Source organism: Puma concolor, chromosome E4, assembly GCF_028749965.1.
Source record: "Puma concolor isolate L17-30 chromosome E4, mPumCon1.1.hap2, whole genome shotgun sequence".
Taxonomy (NCBI): domain Eukaryota; kingdom Metazoa; phylum Chordata; class Mammalia; order Carnivora; family Felidae; genus Puma; species Puma concolor.
This window is the reverse complement of record NC_141683.1, coordinates 13,560,221-13,577,834: the sequence shown is the minus strand read 5'-3', so window position 1 is coordinate 13,577,834 and position 17,614 is coordinate 13,560,221. Positions and strand designations below refer to the sequence as shown.

General features: G+C 37.8%; 1 long non-coding RNA gene across 3 annotated transcripts in view; it reads right to left on the bottom strand.

Moving 5' to 3' along the window:
• Positions 1 to 17,614, bottom strand: part of LOC147572473 (uncharacterized) — a 391,655-nt gene that overhangs the window by 76,489 nt on the left and 297,552 nt on the right. The window contains exon 6 of one of the 3 annotated variants that reach the window (XR_015246202.1): positions 12,325 to 14,166. The exons of the other annotated variants lie outside the window; for them this stretch is intronic. This is a non-coding gene — a long non-coding RNA (uncharacterized LOC147572473). Of the gene's footprint in view, positions 1 to 12,324; positions 14,167 to 17,614 lie in introns of those variants that run through there. 3 annotated transcript variants of the gene reach the window in all.

Below are 17,614 nucleotides of genomic sequence, written 5' to 3'. Positions count from 1 at the left end.
CCTTTTTTCATTAGTTCCTCTAATATTATTGCAAGAGACTTCAAAACTATATATAAGAGGCTTGCCGTCTTGCTGTACTCACTTTGACTTCTGTTTGTGTTTCATGGTTTGCCTACTAAAAAAAAATGGGGTGTTTTTGGTTTTTTTTTTGGTAGTGGAAAATAAGAAGCATCTTAGAAATCAGTGAGCTTCAGTGTACAGGGGTTAGATCCATAAGCAAAGTTCTGGTGACATTGTTTAGAACCTCTTTGTCATGAACTTGCACAACTTATGACCAAGACCAGTGTATTGAATTTGTAGTATCTATGTGATGTCATAGCTTTTATTTACTATTGTTTAAGAATCAAATAAAAGTGTCTTCTCAAAAGCCAAGAGCACATCATAAGTTCTTTTCATCTCACAGTAGTGAGATAACACATTTTTTGTTTTATAATTGAAATTTTTTTTGTCTTTCCCCCCTCCCCCAAAATGTGGTTTTCCTTTAGTATTTTCTGATACTGGTACCCTCCCATCTCACCCCATCCACTGGCTGATCCCTACCCTACTCTCAACTCTACCCCAAGTCAGGCAAGTACTTATTCTGCTTTTATTTCCTCAGGGAAGACATGACACAAAACAAATGCAGAAAGAAAGTCAATCCATGACTTTTGAGCTTCAAAATAAAATTTTCGAACTCATGGAAAAATGTATGGTTTGAATGTCCTAAAAGTTGGGTTTGTGGGTTCTCTAAGCCACTTGCCCAAAGGGAATCAGGATGTAGAATGATCAGACTTTAAAAATCAGCCATTTTTCTCTTGACATATATAAAGATTCCACATGCTACAAAGAGAAAAGAAGAAAGCAAAGGGTCTATCTAATAAAGTTGGGTCCCTGAGAAGTAGCTTGTGTTCTGCCTTTCCCTCCTTTCCAGCAGTTCCCAGTTTGAGAAAAATGCGAATAGAGGTGTGGCTTTGCTCTGTCTTCAGGAGCAAAGATACATCCAGATACATCCAGACTCTAGAATCCTCTTTGCACACACAGTGGTTCAGGAGAAGTAGACATATGTGGTAGGTCTAGCCAAAGAGGAGTCAGACAGCATTAGTCTCTTCAAAAGAATGTGGCCTAGAGAAAAATGTTTTCTACATGCCCACATAAGCATACAATCAGCTAAGACAGTTAAGATCAGTCAAGGACACAGCAGTGAACTGTGTAGACCTATGCCTGGAGTTAGATCGAGTCTGATTATATCAGAAACCTGTAAAGACTAATGATATGTAGAAATGTTACATATATTGGTAAGAATTCCATCTACGATATTTAAAAATCAGTTGGATGAAAAAGAAAAACGCCTATAAAACACTCTAAAATTTCAAGAGCTCTATAAATTAAATATGTGGTTAGACAGACAGACAGACACACACACACACACACACACACACACACACGTACACACACACGTTGAGATGAGTAGCTAATAGAAAAGTAAACATGATTGGAAAATTTCATCCATCCCATTCTTACTTTTATCTGTCCTGTTTTCATTTTTAGGACAAGTGGGTTTTGTGACAAGCAATTATATAATTGATATTTACATGTATTTATAATACCCAGTTCAGTACTTTTTTCAAAGTAGATGTCACTGCTTCTAAATGAAGAAACAAAGACTTAATGACTCGGCTTAACAAAGGCAGGCCAATAAGAGAGCAATGAAAACATTTCTTCTGGAAGAAAATTGTGTAAGAGGACAATTTGGGAGAATACATGGTCAACCTTCTAGTGAAGGCACATGGACATTCATTTTCATGCTGCACTTTATTTTTTAAATTCCTTTTATATATTTATTTTTTTAGAGATAGAGTGCACAAGCTGGGGAGAGGAGCAGAGGAAGAGAGAGAGAGAATCCTAATCGGGCTCAATGGTCGGCACAGAGCCTGACATGGGGCTTGATCCTAAGACCCTGGGATCATGACCTGAGCCGAATTCAAGAGTCAGAAACAACTGACTGAGCCACCCAGGTGCTTCCATGCTGCACTTTAATTCAAAATTGAACAAGGTACGCATATATGTATGTATGTATGTATGTATGTATGTATCTATCTATCTATCTATCTATCTATCTATCTCATTTATTTAATAGAGAATTAAGTCAAATTACCTTCCCTTGTCAATCTGTAAAACTTGGAGCTGACTTTCTTCACTGGTAGTTGGTGAACACACAGGACAACTTGTTTAATGTAAACCTCAGAAGTATATAATTTGGAACATAAGCCTACCACCAAAGGAGGGGGGGAACTATGCATTACTAGAAAAAATAGAAAGTTTTTTTAATCACTCCCTATATCAAATTATCTGGACTACTACTTCATTTTAAGGGTATAAAGAACAGGATGTAAACTTACAATAATGTTGCCTATTACTTAAACTCTCTGAGTGTACAGGGTGATACAATGTGAGTGACAAAACGTTATCTTTCTAATTGCATTGTGGACCAGAAATACGGAAATTAACTTGTAGTAGGATGGTTTTAGGATAGATTTTAAGACCATTTGTAAAATCCTGGAAGGCATTTTCCAACAAGGTCATGGGAATTATCAAGAAGGTAAATCTTGGAGGTGGTAACACAAATGCTAAAATTTAAACAATACTGAGAAAATGTTAGATATACAACCCTTTGGGGTGATTGGAAAGTCATTATTCCTGGAATAAGAGAATTGAACAAATAATACCTTGAGGCTCAAAGACTTCAGAATTTCCCAGAACTAAGATCTAGTCTCTGATGTGCTAGGCCATCCTTAGTGGACAGAAGCCAATGACCTGGTGAACCTATGAAGTCTTTCCTGTCTTCAACATCTGCAATTGATAAAAATCATGCCAAATATTCTCAAACTGTTTGCAATATTTGGCTACATCCATTAATGAAATGTATTGTCTATCTTTTCACTAAATGAATGTCAAATAAGTTTAAACTAATTGAGATATTAATGTTTTTACTCGCTGTCATCATGACATCCCTTTTAGTCTGAACTCTAAAACTTCCTTATTCTTTGATTGTAGGAAAAAATCAATACAGTGAAAGTTTGAAAAGCTAGTATACAAAACCAAGCAGCCTAGGAGAGTGAAATGCTTGTCCAACAAATATTTCCTTTGCTTGGTTTTTGCAGGCATATTGCTAAAAATGAGGAAGGTCAAAGTAGCTGGAAGTTATCATCAGACAAGAGTGTCAAATCTTAGCATTTCTAACTTCTATATCACGATCACCTGAAAAGCCTTTTAAAAATTTAGATTTCTGGGTGTTAATCTAGACCTCCAATCAGAATCTCTAGAAGGCTCCAGGTTCTATCATCTGCATCTTTAATAAGACTGCCAGATGGTTTTTCATATTCTAAATTTATGAATGAAATGTCTAATAAAAATCAGGTTGGAAAAATTTTTATTCAGATCGCATTTTAAATGAAACATGGAGGTGATAAAATTTAATGCTTAATGTTTCAAATTACCTTAAAAATTCTGGGTTGCTTATATATCTTGGCACTTGTAAATAATACTGGCATGAACATAGGGGTGCATATATCTTTCAAGTTATTTTTTTTTCTTTGAATAAATAGCCAGTAGTGGAATTTCTGGGTCAAGTGGTATTTCTATTTTTAATTTTTTGAGGAAACTCCATACTGTTTTCCACAGAGTTTGCACCAATTTACATGCCCATCAACAATGCACAGGGGTTCCTTTTCTTCACATCCTTACCAACACTTGTTCTTTTTTTTTTTTTTTATACTAGCCATTCTGACTGCCATGAGGTGATTTCTCATTGTTGTTTTAATGTGCATTTCCCTGATGATTAGTGATGTTGAGTGTCTCTTCATTTATCTGTAGCTTTGAGTGTCTTCTTTGGAAAAATGTCTATTCAGATCCTCTGCCCATCCACAGGTAAATGGATACAGAAGATGTAGTGTACATATATATACATATATATGTACATATATACATATACATGTACATATGTATATACATATATTCATATACATGTATATATACATATACATGTACATATGTATATACATATATACATATACATGTACATATATATGTGTATATATATGTATGTATATATATGTAAATATATATGTATATATATTGAACTATTTTATTCAGCCCTGTAAAAAAATGAGTTCTTGCCATTTACAACAACATGGATGAACTTAGAGGCATCATGCTAAGTGAAATAAGTGAGGCAGAGAAAGACAAATACCATATAATTTCACTTGTATGTGGAATCTAATAAATAAAGCAAGCAAACAACAAAAAAATGGAAACACATTCAGATACAGGGAAAAAAATGATAGTTGCCAGAGGGGAGGAAGGTGGAGGGATGGGCAAAATAGGTGCAAGGAATTAAGAGATACAAACTTCCAATTATAAACGTTTATTTATTTTTTGGGGGACAGAGAGAGACAGAGCATGAACGGGGGAGGGGCAGAGAGCGAGGGAGACACAGAATCGGAAACAGGCTCCAGGCTCTGAGCCATCAGCCCAGAGCCTGACGCGGGGCTCGAACTCACGGACCGCGAGATCGTGACCTGGCTGAAGCCGGACGCTTAACCGACTGCGCCACCCAGGCGCCCCCAAACTTCCAATTATAAAAAAGATAAATCACAGAGAGGAAAGGCACAACATAGGGAATATAGTCGATGATATTGTATTAACATTGTGTGGTGACGGACGGTAACTACATTTGGCATGGTGAGCATTGCATAATGTATTGAATTGTTGAATCACTACATTGTGCACCTGAAAGTAATATAACGTTGCACATCATCTGTAGTTCAATAATAAAAATTAAAAACAATACTGGTAAGAAATGGAACCATAGGTATCTGTATAAATGCAGAGTTATCTCTAAACTATGTCTATTGTTGTAAGAGTTTTATAATTGATGCCCTGATCTTTATAATTCTCGTGCCCACATCGAATCTCACAACCATTTCTTCTCTTTTTTCACTTTGTTTTTCTTAATGAGTCAACTTAATGGAGTCAGTCCAAAGTATTTAAATTTTAAAAATGTACATTCCTAATTTTATTGGTTTGTGTAATATTTAATTAAAATACACAAATTCCTTAAAAACACAACTGGCATAAATGAATTCGGGAACAAATAAAACCGACCCCTGATGACTCGACTGCCGGGAGTAGAATTGTGTGAGAAAGAGGCCTTCCGGTGGCAGGGACTCAGTTTACCAGTGAGTGTAGTTTGTAGAGGGAATTCTTGGAGACTTTGGTGATCTGACCATTTGGTAAGAGTCCCTACTCTATTATTATTCCCATTTAATACACAAGCATAGCATGGCACTCAGAGTAAGCAATTCAGACACCTATTTTCTGAGCGACAAAGACAACAATTAACCATGTCATTCTGAGATCAAGATGGTTCCTTCCTCTCATTCTGCCCGTATGTGTGCCCCCTTAACATAATTTCCTCTCCAGAACTAGCTTTGCTGGTAGTTGGGGTAATACACTCCCAATTTCTTGTGATTGGAGAAGTCTTATGATCCCCCCTATCCAAGAAGTACTTCTTGCAGGTTCTGGAATGTCTGCTTGCATTCAGTTGTTTGGCTCTGTGACTGAGGCCCTCAGTGGAAATTCCAAACACATTAGGTGAGAGAGTGAGAATTCTAGATCTTCTTCAAACATAAAATGCTAGGGGAATGCTGGGTTCTATGAAAAAAAGTGTTTGCCAGTATATTCTTGTCATATACGGAAAGCCTGGAGGCACAGGAGGTTGAAACCCTGGGCCTAGAGACTGTATGAAGGACCCAGGGACCCAAGCAGGTTGGTGGGAGAAGGAGGGCAAAAACCAAAATCACTTTTTCCCATTTCATGCTAAAGGTAGGGACTGATTTTTCAGGCCTCAGTAACACTTGATGTCTAAGAATCTGAAATGTCTACTGTTTGTTTGCTAAATTAGAGAACATTTATTGGCATTTCTCTGCATAAAAATTACATGGGGAATGTATAGATTTATAGAAATTTATAGAATAAATCTAATTCTTTTCAATGAACTTAAAGGTAACTTTGTCATCTGACCCTGTCCACCTTTCCAGCCTCACCCTCCTCAAAATTCTCACCAGTTCACAATACAACAGGGTCTTTTAGGCCTTTGCCTGGAGTTGTTCATTGTCTCTACTCATAAAACTCCTCTTTTCTTGCAGAATCTGGCCAAACTACACCTGTCTAGTAATTAAGTCTTCTTGTTTGTAATCTCAATACCACCTTGTGCCAACTCTATTGTTGGTTTATTGCATTGTATTTTAATCTATTACATGTCTGTCTCCCTCACAAGACTGGAGTATCTATTTCATTTTTATATTTTTCATGCTACTTAGAAGAGGTAAATGAGTGAAATTAACTGACAGAAGCTCTGAGGCCGCAGGCGCCAAACCATGGGTGCTCAAAGGGAATGGAGTTAAAGGGTGTCAGCCCAAACCCTAGAGCTGGAGGGAACAGGGTGCTAGCCCCACAGTCTCACCTAGCCGCTCTGACAGCCACAGAGACCAAAGCAGCTCTCTGTAGGCTGCCATTGAAGGAGACTGTTTTTCCCTTTTTCAGTTTTGGGCCTGAGGCAGTTACCTTTGTCTCACTGGCAAATGTATGTTTTGCTGCAATTCAGCCTGTATCTGATGCATTTTAAGAACTTAAACTTTATACCACAAGTCCTGCATCTAGAATTTTCCATTTATCCTTGTGGGCTGCACTGCTTTGATCCCTCCAGGGTAAGGCTGCTCTGCTCTCCGTCTCTGTTACTTGCATATTATTCAACGACATCAATGGGGCTATGGCATTGGTAAATCAAAACGTGTGCAGGACAATGTAGGCCTTTTCTAAGTTGAATGCCTTGTGCATGAGAACAATTATAAGCTTTTCATTAGAATCTCAAATGCTGCCAGAGTATTTTTTTTAAAGACAAGTTATTCAATGTATAACAAAACAAGTTTCTGTATTTTTTTTCCAGGCAAAGCCAAATAACTTTTCCTATAGCCAAGAAACTACAAGGGGGACAAAGTCATGAAACCCACCCCTAGTCATGTACCTTTTCTTTCATCAACAGGATTATCCACGCAAAAGAATTCTCAGTACTTCTAGGGGAAACTTGGAAGACACTGGAAGCAAGGAGATCCCAAATTAAATAAAGGTAGATTTCAATCCAGGGATTTCTTCAAGATTTGATTATCTTTCACTAGAATTTTTCAGCCAATGTCTAAAAGAGTCAAATTCAAATCAACAAGCACACATCTTGTGAGACTGCCAGGGAGGAGGCCCTGAGGTTACAGAGATATTGTTGTTTCTCTACCTCTGAAATCATGCTTTGTATTTATTCATATGACAATGTTCTAGTCATTGGATAAAAATGATCACAATGGGTAGAGACATTTGGGCTCAGAGGGGGCCTAGCATGGCCCCAGCTAGCAGACAGGCAGAAAGAGTTCATATCCCTTTACCATATTGATCTAGGCAGAGGAACAGGCAAAGTTGTCTCCAGTCACGGCAGGTGTACTGACCAATGCCTTGAGAAAACCTGGGCCCATAGTAAAGCCCCAGCATTTGCTTTAAGTCCTGCAGGCATAAAAATGACCAATAAGTCCATGACTTTTACAAAGCCTGCAAAAGAAATAGTTTTAACTTCTATCAAATTGCAGTATTTTTCTAACTAACTGAAGTTAGAAGTTCCTTTAGAAGTCTTTTTTTTTTTTTTTGGATGCACAGAACTTAAACTAGAGATATTCTAAGATATTATAACAGCTCTTACTAAAAATTTAGCATCATGGTGAAGAAGCATAATAACATTTATGAGGTTTTGCTCTGTGCTAAATCACTTACTCCTCAGGAAAAAAAAAAAAAAAACCCAATGAGGAAAGAATTGTATTATCTTCATTCTACAGATGAGATGGCTCCAGACCCAGGGCTAAAAAGTATGCTAATAAGTCAAAGTGGCATTATTTATAAGACTTATTATAATCTAGATCTCCAACAACAGAGGATGCAGTTGTTAGAAGATAAATAGAAGCATAGTAAAGACTTTAAGAGTTAATCTGGACAAAAATCAATGCCAATCAGGCAGCACTAAACCAGAAATGGTTAGGAACATTCCTTGGCAGGAGCCAAAGGAAAGACTTATATAGAGAAGGTGTGGAAGCAAAGAAAGAATATTACTTAAAAAAAGGAAAAGAGGGGTGCCTGGGTGGCTCAGTTTGTTAAGGGTCAGACTTTGTCTCAGGTCATGATCTCGTGGTTTGTGGGTTCGAGCCCCATGTCGGTCTCTGTGCTGACAGCTCAGAGCCTGCCTGGAGCCTGCTTTGGATTCTATGTCTCCCTCTCTCTCTACCCCTCCTCTGCTCAAGCTCTGTCTCTCTCAAAAATAAATAAACATTAAAAAAAAAAAAACCCAAAAGATAGTATTGATTGGCTTTAGCTTGAAGTCTAGTTGGCAGTTTGCGCTTTAGCATTTTGATTTCATAACCTTGAGGCATTTACGGGCTTAGATTTTGGTTTGCTTATGTATATGCCACCATGGCATTTCAGCCCATCAGTCTAATGGACTCCTTATTATTTTTTTTTTTTAATTTTTTTTTTTTCAACGTTTATTTATTTTTGGGACAGAGAGAGACAGAGCATGAACGGGGGAGGGGCAGAGAGAGAGGGAGACACAGAATCGGAAACAGGCTCCAGGCTCTGAGCCATCAGCCCAGAGCCCGACGTGGGGCTCGAACTCACGGACCGCGAGATCGTGACCTGGCTGAAGTCGGACGCTTAACCGACTGCGCCACCCAGGCGCCCCGAAGTGTAACCAATTCTTAAATATTATGTAAAATCTAGGAGGATATATATAAAATTGTTAACAGTGGTTATATATGGATGATAGGAAAATGGGTGTTTTCTCCCTTTTGTTTAAATGTATTTCCCATTTTTACTACAGTAATCACAAAGTGTCTAATTCAAAAAGTTACATAAACTAAAAATAAAAAGATGCCTTTAAACATAAGTGGTTTTGTATTAAAAATGGAGTTCTTTTGTGTTAAGTTGACAGAAAACTTACATTACAGATTTGCAAACTAGCAGCCACGAAGAAGAATGCCCTTTTTGTGCCCATGGGAAACCCTAAAGAAAACCCCAGGAGTTGGGTGATATCCTCAGCTACAACTGAGTTTCACAGACTTGCTGGGCCCTGGTATCACATCTATGCATTCACTTTCCTAGACATCATATCTCATAAGAGATGGAAACAATCGTTCTAAATTTAACCAATTGGAAAACAGGAAGAAACTTAGACAAGTCCATTGTATAAAGGACTGTAATCTATAAAAGGCACAAAAGCCCATTTTCTTACAGAATGCCCACAATGGAATTTTTTCAGGGCACGAAAAGTATCCTTGTCACTGAGCCTTTACAATACTCTGGAAAAAGTTTTTAATCTTTCTCAACTTTAAAAGAATACAATCAGTGCTTTTTATCTTGATACTTAAAGAAGAAGAAAAAAACTAATTAAGAAACATGAAAGATCTTCAACAATTAAAGAAACATGGAAGAGACACCTATGTTCGTCATATATGAAGAAGCTGTGGTTGCTCGGCTGTGGTTGTGATGTGGGCTTTGGTTTCACGAGGAAACGTGGCTATTTACAGGTTCTAACGAATCCTCAACTGAGAGAAGAATAATGAGTGGCGGATCTAGACTGAATTTGACTCTAATTCCCGTTGCATTTATATATATTATATATATTTAGTTGTTTATTTATTTATTTTGAGGGGGGAGGGGCAAAGAGAGAGAGAGAGAGAAAGAGAGAGAGAGAGAGAGAGAGAGAGAGAGAATCCCAAGCAGGATCCATACTATCAGTGCAGAGCACAGCATGGGGCTCGATCTCACAAAGTGAGCCCAAATCAAGAGTTGGATGTTTGATTGATTGAGCGACCAGGCGCCCCTAATCCCAGCTTCATTTACAACACCTTCCCTGGAAATACTCATCCCCATTAGATTTCCACCTGGTCTCATCCTGACCATCCTTTTTTTGTTGTTTTACTTGCTTTTTGCCCCATCCCCAACACATCAGCATTTCCCGAAGACTTCTCCTCAGGCCTCTATTGCTTTACTACCCTTCCACCTTCACAGCTGGTCAAGTAACTGTCAAATGTTAGTCCTGGGACAGCTGGGGAGGCTTCATGGAGGAGGGAGATTTTTAGAGATAGGATGGATTTTAGCTGGGAGGATGCATACAGGGGGAAAGGTATCTCAAATAAGGGGAACAGTATTAACTAAAGCACAGAGAGAGAGAAGTCCTGGGTGCGTGATGGGGACTGCTGTTTTGATAGGAAACTGAGCCGTACAGGGCAAATCCTGATCTTTCTGTGCTGGCTATTCAGACAAGAACTGACTTCATCCCCTCCTTGTCCCTTATTAGCTTATGAGTTTATTCTGATGCTCAGTGTTCAGAATGGGTTGTTCTTATAACATGTTTTATGTCTTTGTTCCACAATTTAAAAAACCTGAAGCTAGCGATGTTCCAGTGATACATCATATATGGCTCTATTTGTACTTAGCTTATTTTAGTCCATACTTGAACCAGCAGGATGCTTACCTATTTCTTCTATTGTGTTGTTTTAGAATATAATAGTTAAAGACTGAGTCAATTTAATTTGCTTGGAGCAGTAGGCTACAGAACACCATGTAGAAATAGATTCATCATAGATGATTTTTTAAATGTTTATTAATTTATTTTGAGAGAGAGAGAGAGAGGGGAGAGACAGAATCCCAACCAAGTCCCACACTATAAGCACAGAGCCCAACGTGGGGACTAAACCCACAAACTGTGAGACCATGACCTGAGCTGAAACCATGAGTTTGACACTTAACCAACTGAGCCATGCAGGTGCCCAGATATTTCATAGATGTTTTTTGACAATCTTTATAATGCATGATCCAATCTGCTTAAAACACCTTCAGTTCCATAGGGAAAATTTTTGATTTGACCTAGGAACCTCACACTTGGGACATAGTTGGAGAGAGAGAGAGAGTGAGAGAGAGAGAGAGAGAGAGAGAGAGAGAAAGAGATTGAGAAAGAGGGTAAGAGAGGGGGGGGGGGTTTCCTGAATGAAGATGTTCACTAAAGAAGCTATAAATTTCCGATAAAAACAATTTTTAAAAACTAATACATACTAAATTCTTCTTAAGTGCCAGACACTGTTTTAAATGCTATATACACATTAGCTCATTTAGTCTTTCACAATAACCCCATGACGTAAGTATTATTACTACCATTTTACAGATGAGGTAACTGGGGCATGTAGTGTTAATGTAACATGCCCAAGGTCATACAGCTGGTAAATGTTCAACAATAGTTAAGTGAATTTTGCCACATCAACTCAATGGAACTATTTTTAAGATCTTTATAAAGGCTAAAGAAACATTAAAAAAATTCTTAGAAGTTTGATGAAAAAGTCAACTATGATATTATATATATATATATACACACACACACACACACACACATATATATATATATAATGATTAGTGATATTTTACAATTATAGACCTTAATTGTGTTAGTCTAGGAAGGAGAAAAAAAATAAAATGATTGATATATTAGGATAAGGGATTTGGTATTGTTTAGTTCTTTCAGTTCAAGTTACCTTTTGTGTAATTTTTAAAAATTAATTTAAAAAAAGCAATTATATGCTTTTAAAAAAGTAATTATATAAAAACAGGATAAATGCTTTTTAAAAAGTAATTATATAAAAATAGGATCAATGTAAATGACAGCATACTTTTGTGCTTCTGTAGGAGTTTTTGAGATGATATGGTAGCTTTCTAGACCTATCTCTTCTTAATCGCTATTATCCACTATCCACTTTTCTAGATATCCATTCTCTTTTGGAAATGGAAAAAGTAACCCAGAGGGCAAAGGTTATATCCTAAATTTAAATGTCATTTTTTTCTAATGTCTTTGAAAACTGCTCTGTTTACATAGGCTAAGAGATACAAGAAATTGGGACATATTACCCAAGAAGCCAGATTGAGGTCAATCACCAGTAGGTCTTTGTCTGAAATGGACAGAAATACTGCTTTTATCAGCCTCTTCATTTTGCTCTGTAGATGTATTGTTTGTTGTGAAATGAGCAGAGAGAAACAACTTAGCTGTTAAAGCTTCGTTGTATGCTTGTTGGCAAGTGCCGTGTAATATATTTGACATTCTTTGAGGTAGAGATAATTATGGCTTTAGTTCCCCACCGCACCCCATGCACACACATGCACAAAAAGTTTAAAGGGAAATGTACCAAGAAACAAGAGTATGGCAATCAATTTTATAAGATCTCCGAAGTAAAACCTTTACTTATCTGCATCACGGTGAGGCATAATCCAAAATAGCAGAAAAGCAACATTCATCAACTGAAATGGGCAGAAGCTCTTGAAAGGATACCAGTCATTTAATAATAGCCTTTAAAATAATTCAAGGGAACTTCAGTGCAAACACAAACCCTACACCCATGGCTGCAAATCTCTGGTTCTACGGGAGAGGCCGGCACATCTGTTTCCACACACATCTGGCCCTCGACTACCTGCCCCTCCACCCTTAGACCGACACTCACAAAAGCCATGGGAATAGCCTACCATCTAATAGGAGGCTTTCCTACTTGCGCATAGTATGAAATCATAAATCCTACGTTATTTCAGATGAGCAGTGAAAATGGAAACCTTTAACGTTTGTACTTTCCACAGGAAGTCTCAGTCCTCCCTGAACAGATGATTTTGATTTTGGAGTACACAGTGGGCCTTTAACTTCTATAGCTTCAGGGAGATGTTAAATTCCAAGACTCTTTCACTGTCCTAAAGAAACAGCAATAAAATGTGTTTCAGGATTCAATTCCTTCAGCTTCAGAAGCTGAGACGGATGAACTAGTTTGGGGGAAATGAGACATGACCCAACCCTTCACCTAAACCAAAATGACTCCAAATTGAACTTCTCACAAAGTTCACAATACTATGTAATAGAAGTTTTCTTAGAAAAGAGATCCCAGTTTTATGTTATATATTATCCTCTTCCAATTGTGGCTTGAAGTAGAAGAAGTCTGAATTGGAGTTGAAGGAACAGGCACATCCTTTTTCTCTTTTCAGTGCCTGTTAGCAGTCCTGGAAGACCAGCAAGAAGTCAGAGAGGATGTTTTCCTTCTAAGCCATCACTGAAGCTGTGACCTCTAGAACATCGAATCCGACTATTCATAAGCATTAATGTGGTGAAAAACAATCTTTAGGGAAGTTCATAAGACCTTGTCTCAATGGATGCAAGATATGTTCTGAATCAAACTACCTTAACATCAATTCATCTTAAAATTTCTTTTAATCAATAAAATAATTCTTTAAGCCTTTCTAATTGACCATATATGAATTAGAATCGATCATATATGATCACATAGGAAGTGCTGCTATCAAAATAAAGAAATTAAACATTACATAGATTATGTCCCTAAAGTTTTTCAAAGAATGAATGACTCCTTTTATCATCTCTGCAATCTGACCTGTGAAATATAAGACAACTGGCCTGTGGTTTTGTCTTGTGGCTGTGGAAGAGAGAAAAGGTTACCGGTTCTTACACGGAGTGACGCTATGTATTCAATCCTTTCATTGGAACAAAGACCACAGAACTGCCAGCTACTTGGGAGCAGAAAGCACACCAAAGGCAGCTAGAATGGCACTTGATTCCTGGCTACATTTATGTGAATCTGGACAAGCTACTTAATTGCTGAGCCACCCCCTGCCTTTTTAAAATTCATAAAAATGTCAGGTACCTACTTTATGTCTTTATAAAATGCCTGCACATAACAGGTACTCACTACAGGCTATGCTACTTCTACCCATCAGCCATTGACACGAATCAGGCAACTATTCCCAAACAGTAGTGTGCATTTTTAAGAGGATGCTTGAGCTTAATTTACAAAAGACCCTAATTCCCTTAGTTGTTTTTAAAGATGTATCTTGTATATCCTTGGGCAACAAAGAATTCAAATGTGCTCAGAAACAGCAGAGACGAGAAGACACATGGAGACAGGGAGTGGGAGGGAGATGCTCTTCAGGAATGGTGGGTTCTCTGACAACAAGAATCTGTCTGTGGGTTACAGTCTGAAGGAAGAGAGGATGATTGAGGGCCTGTTAAGGGGAGACAGCAAAGGAAAGTTAGAGAGGCCAGGGACTATTCTTTGGTAGGCGTCAGGATGGATGGGGATGTATTATAGCTCTTAGTAGTCTTAGCAGTGACTATCTCATGGTGGGAGGAGGGTATGGGAGAAGATGAGTTTTAAGTAAAAGAAGATAGTGTTTCATGTAGGGAGGATCAAGGAGACAAAAATGTAATACTCTGTCTGTCCCTCAAAGAAACCATAATATAGAAATCCCCAGTAAAGCTTTGTTTCCTTTCTTTTTAGAAAACAGAATGAACTCACAGTGATTGCTTTAGAAAGAGGGAATCACAGAGACAGCAAAGGTATTACTGAACTGCCTACATCTACATCTACATCTACATATACATATAATTTAGGTATCTATTCAGTGTCTGGCACCAATCAGATACCTTCAGCAACTCATGTGTTAGATGATCGGATTATGAATTTGGCCAAAAAAAGTAATTTTTAATAAAGCTGCATAGTAATTACAATGCTGTTCAATAAATTATTCTCTGCACTTTTCTAAAAGTTTGAACTATTTCAGATGTTTTTAAATAAAAAGAAGAAAAGAAATTGTAAGTGTAAAAGACACACATGGTCTTGCAAATTCAGATAATCCCACCGGGGAAGTGTTTAAGTAATTGATTTTGAGTAACTTTGGCCTGAAAGTGAAGTCTTACTGCTTTCCCAAGTAATCTGGGGACTGAATGGGAATGCAGATGGTGTGATGGAAAATTTTAAAGACTTGACCCAAAATGCTCTATTCTTTTATTTCACCTTGTTGACTTGAACAAAATAAATCTCCATGTCCATAATTCCAAGAAGCATCTGTTTCTTGTGGATATACAAGGTCTAAAAATGCATAGCATATGTGTAAGTTGCACCAAGAAATATGGCCATAATGAACTCAGGTAAACCTCAGACAATATCTACCTCAAAGGACTGCATGTTTGCATGTATTGGGTTTGGGAAAGACCACTTTCACACCAGATATAATTAGTGCCATCATTTGGACTCAATTGAATTTTTGTTCTATTGTCTTCCCTCATTATTACAAGAAACTTAGAAAGGAGGAACTCCTAGCCTGCCCTCAGTCAATGCTGCTTTCCTAACATGGCCCCTGTCAGCTTCAACCAAGAGTTTCACTGTGTTTCAAGTAATTGTTTGGCCTCTTTGCAGATAATATATAGTAACTTGTTTACTATAACTCATACCTTCTTTTCCCTAACAAGTGACTTTTTGGTTCACCCATTTCTGCACCTCCTAAGAGATGACTCATGTTCTCCACTGGCCACATCATCAAAAAGTCTTAATCAAAACCATGTTACTGCAATGTGAGTTTTCTGGGTTAGTTAACTTTTTCAGCTTTATACATCCCATTGTATGTAATTCTTACATAAGTCACTTACAGTTTGCATATGCAGGGTTAACTGTTCATTTACTCTGCGTGGCGATGTTCAACCTCCTTTAAGTAAAATTATATTTTACCTTCCAGAAAAGATATTCCCTTTCAATGCCTACTTTATGAAAGTCTCCCTTTTTTATTTTTTCAGAGGAAGTTCTTATCTTCTCAAAGTCTTGGGTGACATATTCGGAAAAAGCACCGGTAATGTATTCTAGTAAAGTCTTCCTTGATATCAGATAAATTCAGGGTTGCCATTCAACTGAAATATAGTTTCCATGCTTTAGGTTTCAAGTTATCAATTAAATCTGTAACAATAGCCATCCTTCATAAAGTGGAACCGAAGGAATAGCATCATTTGTTTAATCTGACCTAGGATTATTTAACAAGTACCAAAGCAGATTTTTAGCAATTCTCTTTTCTTCTTGTGTATTGACCCTTGATCTACTTAATGAGGAATCTTTGCTTGAGAGAGCTTCAAGTAAGAGGCAGACACATAGCATAGCATGTTCTTTCTCTTCTTTACTTCTTACTTTCATGTGAAGATTTGCCAGCTTTCAGGTCCCAACACAACTGAATGTTCTAAAGGCATGGGGGTTGATGACTTTACTTGTACCGCCTTCCAGAAAGAAGAATGTGCTCCATGGAAATATTGGTCTATTGTTGCTGTAACAAATATTACAAATTTAGGACCTTAAAAACAATACAAATTTAGTATCTCATAGTTCTATGGGTCAGATGTCTGAGTGGCCTTGACTGGGTTCCCTGCCCAAGGTGTCACAAGGCCATAATCAAGATGTCAGCTGGCTGGGCTCTTATGAGGAAATTCTGGGAAGATTCCACTTCCAAGATCATTCAGGTTACTGGCAAATATCAGTGCTATGTGGTTGTAGGACTGAGGTCCTGGTTTCTTGTTGACTGCCAGGCAGTGGTCATTCTAGAGAATGACCATACTCCTTGGTTTATGGCCCGATTCTTTCAGCAATAGTGGATGAAGACCTTCTCACACTGTGAATTTCTTTGACCCCCCCATGGCCCCAAGTCTCCTGCCTCTGCTCCTGCTACATCTCTTTGATTCCAGCAGAAGAAAGGTCTTTGCTTTGAAGAGCTCATGTGATTGCTCAGGCCCACCTGTATAGTCCAGGATAATCTCCCTATTTTAAGGTTTATAGTCTCAATGACACTGGCAAATTTCCTTTGGGCATTTAACATAGCATATTCACAGGTTCCAGGAATTAGGTAGTAGACATTTTGGAAGGGGGTGTTATTCTGCTCAACACATTGGGAGATGTTTTGTTTTGTTTTGTTTTGTTTTTTTCTTTCTCTGAGCAGAGTGGGCATCAGGAGATGAAAACATGAGAAAAACAGAATATTTTCTTCTGCTAGTTTAGCTACCAAGAAAAAAAAAAAAAAAAACAAGAAAAGCTAGGTAAATTAGTGACTTTGAGGGCCCTGGGGAAATTCTCATTATGACATTTTAAGAAACAAAAGGTCACTTAGTATGTGCATTCTTGAAATCCAAATCATTTTGATAGTGCTTTCTCTTAATGATACCTCTTTGTATAAAACTGTGCTAAGATCTACAGGCGCATTTTCTGCAACTTTAGGAGGGATTTGAATCAATAGAAGTATGTGAGGCTACAGTAAATAACTCAAACTCTTTGTTCAAGGGGGTGTTTTTGGTTTAAGAAAAGTCATTTTTATGAACCACATTTGGCAGTGGAAGATGGTGGTATAGGTGTGTCTTAAGCTAAGTTCTGAGAAAGTTCAGACTGGGTTTGAAGATTGTAGAAAGGAATTTCATGCATAGTGAGCAGTGCTACCTCAACTCTTATCAAGAATCCAAAGATATGAGTGTGGCTTAGGGGAAGGGTTTACTTGCCTGCTTAGTGCCCCTCATGTGGATGTATACAGGGTGGACAGAATGGTCAGCATCCCCAAGAGTCAGGAATTTGTCAGTTTGGAGAACGAGTCTGGAACTAGAAGCTCCCTGGAATTCAGTTTCCCCTCATCCTCCTCCCCGTTGAGTCTG